The sequence below is a fragment of the Alosa sapidissima genome, chromosome 2, assembly GCF_018492685.1.
Source record: "Alosa sapidissima isolate fAloSap1 chromosome 2, fAloSap1.pri, whole genome shotgun sequence".
NCBI lineage: Eukaryota > Metazoa > Chordata > Actinopteri > Clupeiformes > Clupeidae > Alosa > Alosa sapidissima.
The window spans coordinates 37785294-37798664 of NC_055958.1; the positions used below are offsets into that span (position 1 = coordinate 37785294).

The window sequence follows — 13371 nt, forward strand, 5'->3', positions numbered from 1 at the left end:
CGTAGCCTAGGGATATGGTGACAGATTAATTTAATAAATGTTGCAAAGGTAGGCTACTGCATCAATCCATAGGCCATTAGGCTACTAAGCTATTTGTTTTGCCTTACTCTTTATTCATTTAGGCTAGGCCTTTTTATTCAGTTATTAATCATCTTCCGTCCTTCACACTACTTGTGTAGCGCACGCATTCTCCGACCTGTCACCTGTCAGTCATCATCGGAAGAGAGGTGTTTGGAATTCCCGCGTTACAATCGTCAGCCAATCAAGGTGGTCACTTCAGTCAAGCTCGTGCATGAGTAATGACGTCATCCATAGCCACGAAGACTCACTCCTAGTTTAGGAGTTGTCTGAAAGGCTTTGTGAATAACTTTTAAGAGAAAACTCCAATCTAAAATCTTTAAGTGCGATTTAGGAGTAGCCTACTCCTAGTAGTAAGATAAAAGCCTTTGTGAATAGCCTACGGCCCCAGTTATTCATCATCTTCCGTCCTTGTGTAGTGCACGCATTCTGAGACCTGTCACTCATCATCGTAAGGGAGGTGTTTGGAATCATGCCCGCGTTACAATCATCAGCCAATCAGCCAATCAAGGTGGTCACGCTTGCCCATTTACCCAAATTAATGGTCGAATATTACTGATGATCATTGTTATTTAAGAACATCCAGTGTGCGTAGGGTACCAAAAACATCTTGCTCGTAAAAAAGCATCATAACGCACATTCTGGCGGGTCTGTTATTTACTGTAGGCTGCGCAAACCACATGCCTTTATTTTGGGCAAGCCTGCATTCATTCATTCATTCATTCAACCTTTATTTATTCTCGGAGGGTCATTGAGGGAAGCCCTCATTTTCAATGAAGCCGAAATTACAGAAGCGAAGCAAAGCGCTCCACAAACAAGACAACATTCGAGGCCTTCTGTTGAAGAATTTTAGATAAAGCCTGCGCTGACAGTAATCCTCCTGCCCCTGATAGGCCTACCACAGCTGTGGATAGTGTGGAATGTTCAAGTAATAACACAATCCAATGTGTGTCTCAATTGTCCCCCGCTGACCACCTCACACATTTCTCTAGATTTTGCAACAAACTTACATGACACAATGCCATAAAATATGCCAGTTTTAGGACACAGAATAATGTTTGTAATGATACCAGGTAGGCCAGGTATTGTCGAAGGTGCATGGTGAAGTGAAATTCTTACTTTGGAAAACAAACATTTGCCGATATCATCGCCGATCATCAGAATATTGCAATAGATTCTGTGTTCTGGACTGCAGGTAACTTGTTAAGCCAGTGGTTATCAAACTTTTATTTCATTCCCCACTTTGATCAAGGGGCATGACTGATGATAGTGGAGATAACGTGTTATCCCGAGGCTTTTGCAAGTCAGCATCTTCGACGGTAGTCTATTAAAAATTAAAAAAGTTTTCGATGTCCCAAACGGAGAGCCATACTTTATTGTTTTTAACGATCTCTATGCTACTCACAAAAATGTAGGCATGGGGACATGATGAAGTAGGTTATCCAACTGTCTTGTGTTAAATTATTGTGATTACGAGCCAGTGGTTTTCAAACATTATGTGTGACTCGGACATCTAACTAAATGCAACAGGCTCATATCGTCCTCGCATTCGCAAAATGAGGACCAGTGTTTTGTCAAATTGCAAATAGCTATTCGTTTTAACTATTTTTTTTTTTTATGATAGTAGCCTATACAAAAAGCACTTTATACTATCTTAATATTGGAATATGGGGAGGGAAGTGGCGCGTCTGCAGTCAGCCAAATATGAATGTAATTCTGCGGCATAAAGCAGATGTAATTGTTTACAGAAAAATAAAAATGACATGTCAAGCAGTCAATTGACTACATTGCAGTCAAGAAGTAGGGCAAATTAATTTACGAAACCAAAACGTGGGTCATAGTTGTCTAAGCCTCTATTGCGTAGCCTGTTAAAAACGTCGCCAGATAGTATTAAATCGGCAACAACATTGTTTTCTGCAGAAGCCTACCCAAGGCTACAGATTAATTCTGAACAGTTATTTCTCTACTGGCTCAATTATCACACCACTGTTTTGATTTGCGTAGTTGCGTTAACCCCAACACTGACAATAATGTAGACGGCAAATTTCGATTTCGATTTTTGTGTAGTCAAGCCTTAAGCCATACCCAAGTAGCCTAAATCGAGGTAATGTTTAATTATGCATGATTTATTTTGTTATTGAATTCGTAGGCTGGGATTACTCTCGGCAACAATTATGTAAGGGACGGCAGGCAGAGCGATGTACAGTGGCAGAGCGACGCACAGTGGCTGAAAGTGGTACTAAAGCTTCTCGCAGCTTCACGCCGCGTAATGCGCGAATTAAGTGGTCATTTGAAAGCGATGCCCACTGTATATGCAGTTACTTTCACTATTGACTGACAATGGGTTACCATCGAAAACATAGGCTGGAAAAAGCAACAATTACCCTAATGTTGCTCAAATGACTGAATAAAACATTTATCCTGCAGAGGAGTTGCTTATATCTCGTGACAGTGCGTCTTCAGCTGTGCTCCATACGTGTCTCTCGCCTCTCCCCTAATCACTTTTAACCGGCATTACCAATTTGCAAATGATGGTGAATAACTACTCATCATGAGATATACAGTATTATGTTTCCCATTGTAATCGTGCAATTTGTAATGCTTTGCATGGACGTGCGCTGGTGTGCGTTCATGAATGATAGAAGGATGGTGCGTGCACCTGCCAATATGACTGTTGACATGTGCTCTTAAAATAGCATATGAACAACTCGCCATTGACTTCTGACCAGGTTTAGGTGGTGTATGATAGCGATTTTTAGACAACGCGCTAGGTCCCTCCCTAGGTTGTTAATTGCCACACCCCTAGGCGCAATGCTTAAAAAATAAACGTGCAAAATACCGAATTTAACTTTCCGCGGGTGAATAACGAGTATTACGCCATGCGCTGGTGGCCCAAAATACAGCCCTCAGTCTTTAAGCATACAATATGGCTGTATTAAGACTACAGATCCTGTTCAACTGCTTCCTGTGCCCACAACTGTTTCAAAATAAAAGTCCCTTTAAACTATCCAACTTTTTAACTGTTCAACTACTGTCAACTGTTGTAACTGTCAGTCAACTGTGACTCCCATCAACTGTATCCTCTGCCTTCAACTATTTCAAAATAAAAGTCCTCACTAGCTAGTTAGCATCATTAGCATGGTTAACATAATTAGCATTTTAGCATAACTACTAAAAATGATTAGCTGAGTCACATGGTTACCATTGTTAGCATAGTTGGCATGCTAACATTTTTTGGCAAAGCTGCTACAAATGATTAGCTAAGTTAGCTAAGTAACATGGTTACCATTGTTAGCATTTTAGCATAACTGATAAAAATGATTAGCTAAGTTAGCTAAGTCACGTGGTTAGCATAATTAGCATAGTTAGCATGCTAACATTTTATGGCAAAGCTGCTACAAATGATTAGCTAAGTTAGCTAAGTCACATGGTTAGCATAGTTTACATAGTTAGCATTTTTTGCATAGTTAACATTTTTTGTAAAACTGCTAGAATACATGAGCTAAGTTAGCTAAATAAATTGGTTAGAATTATTAGCTTTGTTAGCATTACTGTGAACAAACATTAGAGCCATTCCAACTGCCAGTTATCGTCAACTATCTACCTATATAGAGCTTTTGAACTATTTGTCTATCAACACACATTAAACTATCAGTCTATCAACAACTTTTAAACTTTCAACATTTCTTAAACTATGTGTATCAACTTCCATTAAACTATCTGTCTATTATCAACTTTTAAACTGTGTACTTCTAAACTATCAACTTTTATTAAGCTATGCTATGTCCTAGCTTCATTTTCATGCACTCGTAATTCCCCGGAATTGCATTCTCTAGTTATTATTATTATTATTATTATTATTATTATTATTATGGTGTCGCAGTATCTCCCTGAAAGGAAATATAGGTGAGTGTGGTCAGGCTAACCAAATGGTTCCTCCAGTACAAATGCTTTTAAAGAAAATTTGTCAAAAAAAAACACTTGTATGTTTTCTCCTTTGTCATTTCACAGAGCTACAAGAGCACAGTGGAAAGGTGAGTGATCTGCCTCCTGTCTCTCTCTCTTCTCTGTGGTTCTGAACCCAAACCCACAGCAGCACTGACTCCTGAATGTTATTCCAGAGCCCAGTGCACACTGCAGGATCCAGAGAGGGATTCAGGAGCCCCACACAATGTGAAGTCCAAAGGCTGGTGGAAATTAAAGAACATTATTCTAAACAGCGAGTATATATACCTCTCACTCTCTTTCTCTGTGTGTCTGTCTCTCTCTCACGCACGCACGCACACACACGCACACAGACATACACTACACTACACTACACTTCACTACACACATTGACAATCAGAGATGCATAAAGAAAAAATCCAAGTGATTTCACTAATTAGCTGATCTACCTGGCTTAAGAGCTGTGCTAATTAGAATCAGATGAAATTTGCAGGGAATATTGCACGACTGTCGATGTGTTCAATCCAAAAGTTATTTGGCCCAGAGATTTGTCAAGTTATGCCATGCTGAATACCATATGGTATTATATTTAAAAAATATCAACTTTTGACCACTAAATCTTCAAGCCGAACCACATCAGATCTTTTATATTTCAATAAAACACATGTTGTAGTGCATTATTAATAAGTAGAAATATGTCCGGAAGAAATCAAAATGTATGATTTATGACACATTAAAAATGTTAAAAATAATTTCAGATTCATGTTTTATGTGTATTTTTCCCATGTATGACAACGTCTACCTTACAGACAATCATATAATTGACAAGAATGTGTTTCAATTCGCACATGCACAAAATGTTGAGTTGGTAGCTTTGCTCAAACTATATTAATGAAGACATCAAACATGGTTTTCATGCCTATGGGTAATTGTCTTTTTCCAAGGTTGCTTTGGACATTTGTTTAATTATACCATGTGATGTTTTGTTTATATAACCATGTATTTCAGTTAATAGTGTCTCTGTCCCCACCCCTCACCTGTTTCTGATTATTAGCCCTGTCACTGCCTCACCTTCTTGTTCACTGCCTCACTTTCTTGTTATGTTCATTAAGAGACACTTTCTGACATGTTGTGACTCATTTTAACTTTAATTTTAACATGCAGTTGTGGTTGAGAAATGCTGATAGCTCTCTTAATCAGTGGCTTATCATTTTGAAATTCCTTCATAAGTGTGGATTTGTTTTACTGTACATACATTGTCATGTATACCACTTGAATCCAAAGTGCATAGAACGTCTTAGCTTTACATGCTAGTCTTGTCCGTCATGGTGACCAATCTCATAGCCACACCCACACTCACAGTTCTCATATGCCCATAACCAACAGAACCAGTCAAGTTACATTTTAAGATTCAAATTGTTGTGTTGTGTACTGATCATTTAGATATTCTTAATCTAAATTATGTAATAAGATGTGAAGCGTGTGTGCACAATGGCTTGTTTATGTTGGTGCGCATTTTCATCACCCTTGTGAAGAAGAATAGCATACAATCCTAATGTCTCTGAATATCTGTTGAAAGCTGCACAACACCATGTTGGTGTTTAATGTCCCTGAATAATGATATAAAGCTTGCTCCTTGAGTGTGGTAGACACTGGGTGAAGTGGAACCTTTTATGTCTACCCCTGTTGTATTGTGGAAAGTTCATATATTATTTGCAACACTATCTGTAATGATGCGTAATAAGGAAGATCTTGCATTTGACTATTTAAGTTCACTAGATATCAACTTATGATTGCACAAAATCTACTTTGTAAATTTCCTCTTGTGGCTCTACAATTGATCTGCATGATGTGTTTCACAACTCAGTCACACTTTTGGCAAGGCTTCGTAATGGCACCTGAAGATATTTGATTTGATGCCAAAATTTTCCATTTTCTTGACATTTGATCTTTCAGCGCCCTAACACTTTAAAAGCCTAAAGAAATGTTTTTAAATAGTTTCAGTGATGACAGAAATGCTTTTGCCTTGCCCTGTCTAATCCTAAAACAATATCAAACTGTAAACCGTACATATTGGCTTTGAATTCACAAGGCACAAGTGAAGAAATTGCCAAGGCAGATAGTGGATCTTAAAAACCACATAATTTTCAGTGTCCCGCCGGCAGGACGGTTACCCCCCTCCCCCACCTCCCCAACATTCTAGTACTCATAGTAATGTTATACACCATTTCAAAGCTTTGACTCTTGGAAATCCAAAAATGACAACTTCTTTCATGTACAATCTGTATAGTGCTTTACATTCTCAGATTAATCTTATTATGTCTCAATTAAATTTGATCCAAAATGCCCCCCCCCCCCCTCCGCTTTTGGTGCTACCCTGACTTCTGGCTGCAGTGTAGATTGGATACTGAAATATTCACAAGAATCCATAGAAATTGAATCTTCATGTTGTGTTATCCAATATTAGTTGTACAGATGTATAGTCTATCTTATACACACTCATTGAACCAACAAAGTAAATGCAAAAATAGAGACTTTTTTGTAATTAATCCATATTTTGTGTAGTCAGTAGGGGTGTAAAAATTAACCGATATGTATCGGTATCCGTTTTTAACGAGTAAGATACGGCTACATCGATATGTGAAGCCCCGTATCGGAATAAAACTGAAATGAACCGATCGTTATATCGATTTACTTGTTATGAATCAGTTCACAACCTTTTCTGCTCGCTCAGACTCTCATTTACGTTGCAAGCAGCGCGTTCATCCCACTTCCTGTTTTGAAACTACACGTGGCATGGATTTGTGGGTAATGCAGTTCGTTTTGGGCTACACTCATTGCCCAAAGTTGTCAAAGGACTTCATTACCCATACATCTACTGCAACTTAAGCACGTGACAACTCGGTCGTTTGTTTGACAGTTTTTACTCAAATCCAGTTTTTACTCAAAATCCAGCGCGAAATTAAACACTTACTATAGCATTCCTAAACGGCAACAATAGTCTGTAGAGTAGCCTTACGTTTGATGAAGGGATTTCCTTAATGTTAAAGAATAATTTGGCCCTTGCTGCTAATAGGCGGGTCAATATAGGGTTCAACATCAAAAAAATTGATACAAAAGTTTTTTTTTATGGATTCTGGTACTGTTGGACATGCTAAATAACATACTAAAAATCTAGTAAAATCTGACCTTGGGAAAGGGGTCATTTTCAAAATGGCCGCCAAAATGGCTGTCAACAGGTTAGAATGGCTATATCTCAATTACTATTCAGCCTACAGGGGTGAAATTGATATCAACTGATGGTCAAATTAAACAAGAATAGGATTTTAAATGTTAAAATTAAAAATGTTTCAATGCTCTACCTTTTTCAGCCATAAATTAAAATCAATGCGTTTTAATACAGAGCAAATGCAATACAGGATTATTAACCATCTCCATGGCATGGAGGAAGATAAGACATGTCTTAACTGGTGCTATATCTCATCTAGAGGTTATATGCTTTTAGAAAATATATGGTTTGGGGTGTTTAATCTGTTTTGCCTGGACAATATAGGCTAAAATGTATCCCCTTTACACTAGATTCGCCTATACAGAATAGAGGGCAATGCATTGTTCATGGCATGGAGGAAGATGGGACATGTTTTAATTGGTGCTATATCTTATCTACAGATTATGCTTTCAGAAAATATATATTTTAGGGTGTTTCATTTGTTTTCCCTGGACTGTACAGTATATGCCAAAATGTATCGGCTTTACACTATATTTGCCTATACAGAATAGAGTATGTATTATGCTTGGTGTGGAGGAAGATGGAAATGTTATTTTGTTGATTAATGTTATATTTCATGTACAGGGTATATGCTTTTACAATATGTAGAGTAGCGTTTGCGAGTAAGTGGCTGTTTTATGACTTTAATGAACCATGACCCATGTACTATATAGGCATGCATTGTATATTTGTGTAGATCAATAGCTGTTGGCATCTATCATTAGGGGGGAGCTAATTAAACTGAATCTTAAACTATATGCATAAGTAGATCAGAAATAATTATTATATCATTATTCATCATCCTCTGACTCCTCTGAAAGGAACTTGTGTGGATTGTCACATTGTTCATTTTGACACATTTCACAGGCAGCAGTGCAAGGTAATCCATATCTTCTACACGAACAGCGGAGTGTCTTGTAGAAATGCACACAATTAAGAACAGTTGACTGTCTCTGTACTTGGATCTAACATGAAAGAGTATTTAATTGAGGTTGATTCCATTCCATTCGGTAATCAGTATCTGAAAGCTAAACTGAGGGAGCGGTACGGGAATGAATAATGCTTCAGATATAGCCAAAATTATCCTCTGGTGGCCATCTTGGATGCCATCTTGAAAATGACAAGTCTTTGAAAATGATGAACTGATACTTTAGTCTGACGTATGTGAATCAGTGACCTCTAAATCTGATTAAACACGAAAAACACTTTCCTAGGCTGAATAATGCTTCATAGCCAAAATTAGCTTCTGGTGGCCCTCTTGGATGCCATCTTGAAAATGACAAGTCTTTGAAAATGAAGAACTGATACTTTAGTCTGACGTATATGAATCAGTGACCTCTAAATCTGATTAAACACGAAAAACACTTTCCTAGGCTGAATAATGCGTCAGATATAGCCAAAATTAGCTTCTGGTGGCCCTCTTGGATGCCATCTTGAAAATGACAAGTCTTTGAAAATGATGAACTGATACTTTAATCTGACGTATATGAATCAGTGACCTCTAAATCTGATTAAACACGAAAAACACTTTCCTAGGCTGAATAATGCGTCAGATATAGCCAAAATTAGCTTCTGGTGGCCATCTTGGACGCCATCTTGAAAATTATAAGTCTTTGAAAATTATGAACTGATACTTTAGTGTGACATATATGACTCAGTGACCGCTAAATCTGATTAAATATGAAAAACACTTTCCTAGGCTGAATAATGCGTCAGATATAGCCAAAATTAGCTTCTGGTGGCCCTCTTGGATGCCATCTTGAAAATGACAAGTCTTTGAAAATGATGAACTGATACTTTAATCTGACGTATATGAATCAGTGACCTCTAAATCTGATTAAACACGAAAAACACTTTCCTAGGCTGAATAATGCGTCAGATATAGCCAAAATTAGCTTCTGGTGGCCATCTTGGACGCCATCTTGAAAATTATAAGTCTTTGAAAATTATGAACTGATACTTTAGTGTGACATATATGACTCAGTGACCGCTAAATCTGATTAAATATGAAAAACACTTTCCTAGGCTGAATAATGCGTCAGATATAGCCAAAATTAGCTTCTGGTGGCCCTCTTGGATGCCATCTTGAAAATGACAAGTCTTTGAAAATGATGAACTGATACTTTAGTCTGACGTATATGAATCAGTGACCTCTAAATCAGGGCTCCGAACCGGTTCAAGGAACGAAAACGAAAACCGAAAACGAACGGAATTTTACGGAATTTTACGAGGAGCGGAAACGGAAACGAAAACAAAATGGTCTTCAACTGTTCCGGAACAGAAACGTTATTCTGAAATCCACAAAACCGGTTAATAACGTTTTTTTTTTTTCGTTCTCTATATAACAGCTTAATAATTTGATTTCTGCAGTTTGAAATAAAAAAAAACGAATAAATGGGTATATTTTGTCTTGCTGTTGTAGTGTAACCTATCCGTCTGCCACTTCGGATCTTAGGCCAGCTCGTAGCGTAGGCCAGTGTTTCTCAAAGTGTGGTCCGCAAGCTATCCCAAGTGGTCCGCGAGCTGTTGTAAAAAATAATATAGATGCGTTGTTTGCAATATTGAACCAACTTGTATGTAAATCCAAAGTTCTGCAATACTGCCTATGTAAGCTATGCCAATTTAAATCATATGAATCCTCTGACACAATAAGCAAGGTGCAAAGACAATAAGCAAGGTTGTCAATAAGCATGGGTTCAGTGAGTAGGCCTATTGTGTCTATTAGCTATGTGGTCCGTGAGGTTTTTTATAATGGTTAAGTGGTCCTTGGTCTGTAAAAGTTTGAGAAACACTGGCGTAGGCTACTGAAACTGATTTGGAAATTGTTTGTAGCCTATGCGTAATAGCCTATTTTGCCTGTCCACGCCTTGTCGTTTTAAAGTCGGGATTTGAAATGTTTGCGCAATTATAGCCTATTCTATGTAGGCTAGAAGAGTTAAACAGGAAATTTGAGATAGGCCTTGTCAGCAACAGACAGGTTCGTTTATAAACAGGGTTGGAATTATAGCGCAAGCCTTTGAAGATCTCCATATGGATAAAACTCCAAAAGGCTACAACCAGGTAAGGAGTTTAGCACGTATCCAGAAATATTTTTGATAAGAAATTATTTATAGGCATAGGTTAGGCCTACAGCAAGTCTGTAGGCTATGGGATGGATAGCCCATCTGAATGTTTTTGGATGCCGCCTGTGATTTATTATTTTTGCCCATAGCTACGGTATAGGCTAAATCAAGGGGAAATAATGAGTAGCCTACGTCTATTCTAAGGTAAAGTCCACAAAAATAGACTTGATAGGCCCGCCAAACACTGCCGGAACTTTAAGAACGAACGATATTTTGCGTTCCGAACCGGTTCAGGACCGATATGTTGGTGGCGGAACGCATGCAAGAACGAAAACGTTAAACATAGGCCTATCTGAACCGTTCGGAACGGAACGTTTGAAAAATAATTTCGTTTTCAAGCCCTGCTCTAAATCTGATTAAACACGAAAAACACTTTCCTAGGCTGAATAATGCGTCAGATATAGCCAAAATTAGCTTCTGGTGGCCATCTTGGACGCCATCTTGAAAATTATAAGTCTTTGAAAATTATGAACTGATACTTTAGTGTGACATATATGACTCAGTGACCGCTAAATCTGATTAAATATGAAAAACACTTTCCTAGGCTGAATAATGCTTCATAGCCAAAATTAGCTTCTGGTGGCCCTCTTGGATGCCATCTTGAAAATGACAAGTCTTTGAAAATGAAGAACTGATACTTTAGTCTGACGTATATGAATCAGTAACCTCTAAATCTGATTAAACACGAAAAACACTTTCCTAGGCTGAATAATGCGTCAGATATAGCCAAAATTAGCTTCTGGTGGCCATCTTGGACGCCATCTTGAAAATTATAAGTCTTTGAAAATTATGAACTGATACTTTAGTGTGACATATATGAATCAGTGACCTCTAAATCTGATTAAACATGAAAAACACTTTCCTAGGCTGATTAATGCTTCAGATATCCCAAATTAGCTTCTGGTGGCCATCTTGGACGCCATCTTGAAAATCACCCCTTTACTGGGGTCAGATTTTACTAGATTTTTAATATGTTATTAAGTACATCTAAAGGTATCATAATCAGTTGAAAAACCTTTTGTATCAATTTTTTTGAGGTTAGGTGTTTTTTTTTTCATATATTGACCCGCCTATAAAACGATGCACAAATTATTAATATCTTGTTCATATTCACTCAGACTTTGAACAAAATAGGCCCAGTTCATTGATATGTAGGCCTATTTTGTTCTTGTAGGCTATATGAGAAAAGGCCAAGATTGTCTTAAGCACTGTTTTATTTTATTTCGGTATTGTCTTCCCTCAACAATAGGCTACAGCTCCTTGAAAACAATCAGATAACTCTATAAAATCTATAGTCTATAAAAATGTATTTTTATGTTGTATTTGGCTGCTGTGTTTGACTGAAATGTAGACTATTCTTTTTTCATTTCAATACAGTATATGATACAAACCTCAGTTTAGATAATCATATTCACACATTTGTTTTTGCCTAATTGACATGACCATGATAATTGATAATATAAAATTTATGTGCACCTTAAGCAAATGATAAAAAATCTTTCAGAATGCTTTCCATTCTTCAACTGCATCGAACTGCATCGAATCACATCACATCGAATCGTACTGAATTGTTTTTTATGAACATGTATCTTTTCTTGTATCGAATCGTGCCCATGTATCTAGATGTGAATCGTATCGTCTTTTACATGAGAGATTCACACCCCTAGTAGTCAGTCTATATCAGAACACCTGACATATGATCTAAATAGTTCACAAGAAACCTCAACGTGTTGCCTTTCATTTGAGACCAGGATTACACAAAGGGGTTCATGTGCAGTAAGCATTTGATTGTCAGTATGCATTTTGGATAACAAAAAGTCCTATGGAGAGTTCCCATAGGCATTTTACAAAACGCATGAGCATACCTTGGCAAATAATAGTCTAAAGCATTCATATTTTCATTCTATATTGATCTGCTTTTGCACACAACTTCAAAAGACCTGGTGCTAGGGCTCAGTTGTGTTTCTAAGTGATATCAGAAAGAAAAAAACTATATTCTAGCCTCTGTAACTCTTTGTGAGTACAGCAAACATTTATTTTGACTGTTTCCTACGAAAACTAGAGGTTCTCAGCTTTCTATAGAGGTCCAACATTTGATGGTAGGCCCCAGAAGAGGTGGGAACAATGCCCTTGTAAATAGGCACAGTGCAATTTCAGGCGAAAACTTGAAATTATTTTTGAGATTTAAACAGTGGATAAATATTACAGGGAACAGGTGAGACCATGATAACTCTAATAAGCAGATTCAGGTGAGGGGCAGAGACAAGGTAACAAGGAACCAAAACACATGGCTATATAAACAAATTAGCACATGGTATAAGTAAACAAATGTCCATAGGAAACCTGGAAAAAAATCAATCACCCATAGCCATGAAAACCATGTTTGATACCTTAATTGATATAGTTTGAGTCAAGGTATCAACACAATATTTTGAGCATGTACTAATGAAAACATATTATTTCCGGTGCTATGATTGTTTTTGTGGTAGACTTTGTCATACATGGGGAATATGCACTTGAAAATTAGATATAAGATTATTTTTTCATATTTGATGCTCTATAAATGACATATTTTAAATTATTTTAGACATGCAACCTAGTTGGTAAGGAAGTACTAAAACAGTAGTATTATATAAATAAATTCAAAACTTCTGATGGGATTCATTTTGCAGATATTGTGGTCAAAAACAGCATTTCTTCAGACTCATGAGCCTGTTAAGCTTCCATATCTCAGACAACAAGCTTAACATTTTGCACAGTAGTTGCTGGGTATAGTAACATTATTGGCCTAAAGTATGAAGCAAATCCAAGATGGTCAGTTGGGAAATTGTTCTAAAATCTGTTCATTTGGTACGGAATGACCCTACTAGCAGTAAAAAGTCTGTACTGGGACATTGCCACTCTTGATGACTCATAGAATGCCTCTCATCCAATCAAAAATTATTAAAAAGCTTGACC

General features: G+C 37.3%; 2 protein-coding genes and 1 long non-coding RNA gene across 6 annotated transcripts in view; 1 reads left to right on the forward strand and 2 right to left on the reverse strand.

The window, feature by feature from the left end:
* The window catches only part of LOC121690338 (zinc-binding protein A33-like), a 698440-nt gene that overhangs the window by 542217 nt on the left and 142852 nt on the right, over window positions 1-13371 (reverse strand). The window lies entirely within an intron of this gene.
* LOC121690097 overlaps window positions 1-13371 on the reverse strand; it is a 790202-nt gene that overhangs the window by 509320 nt on the left and 267511 nt on the right. The window lies entirely within an intron of this gene.
* LOC121692437 lies at window positions 2849-10569 on the forward strand. The gene is made up of 3 exons (XR_006025261.1): window positions 2849-2987; window positions 8235-8240; window positions 10558-10569. It is a non-coding gene; the product is annotated as an uncharacterized LOC121692437 (long non-coding RNA).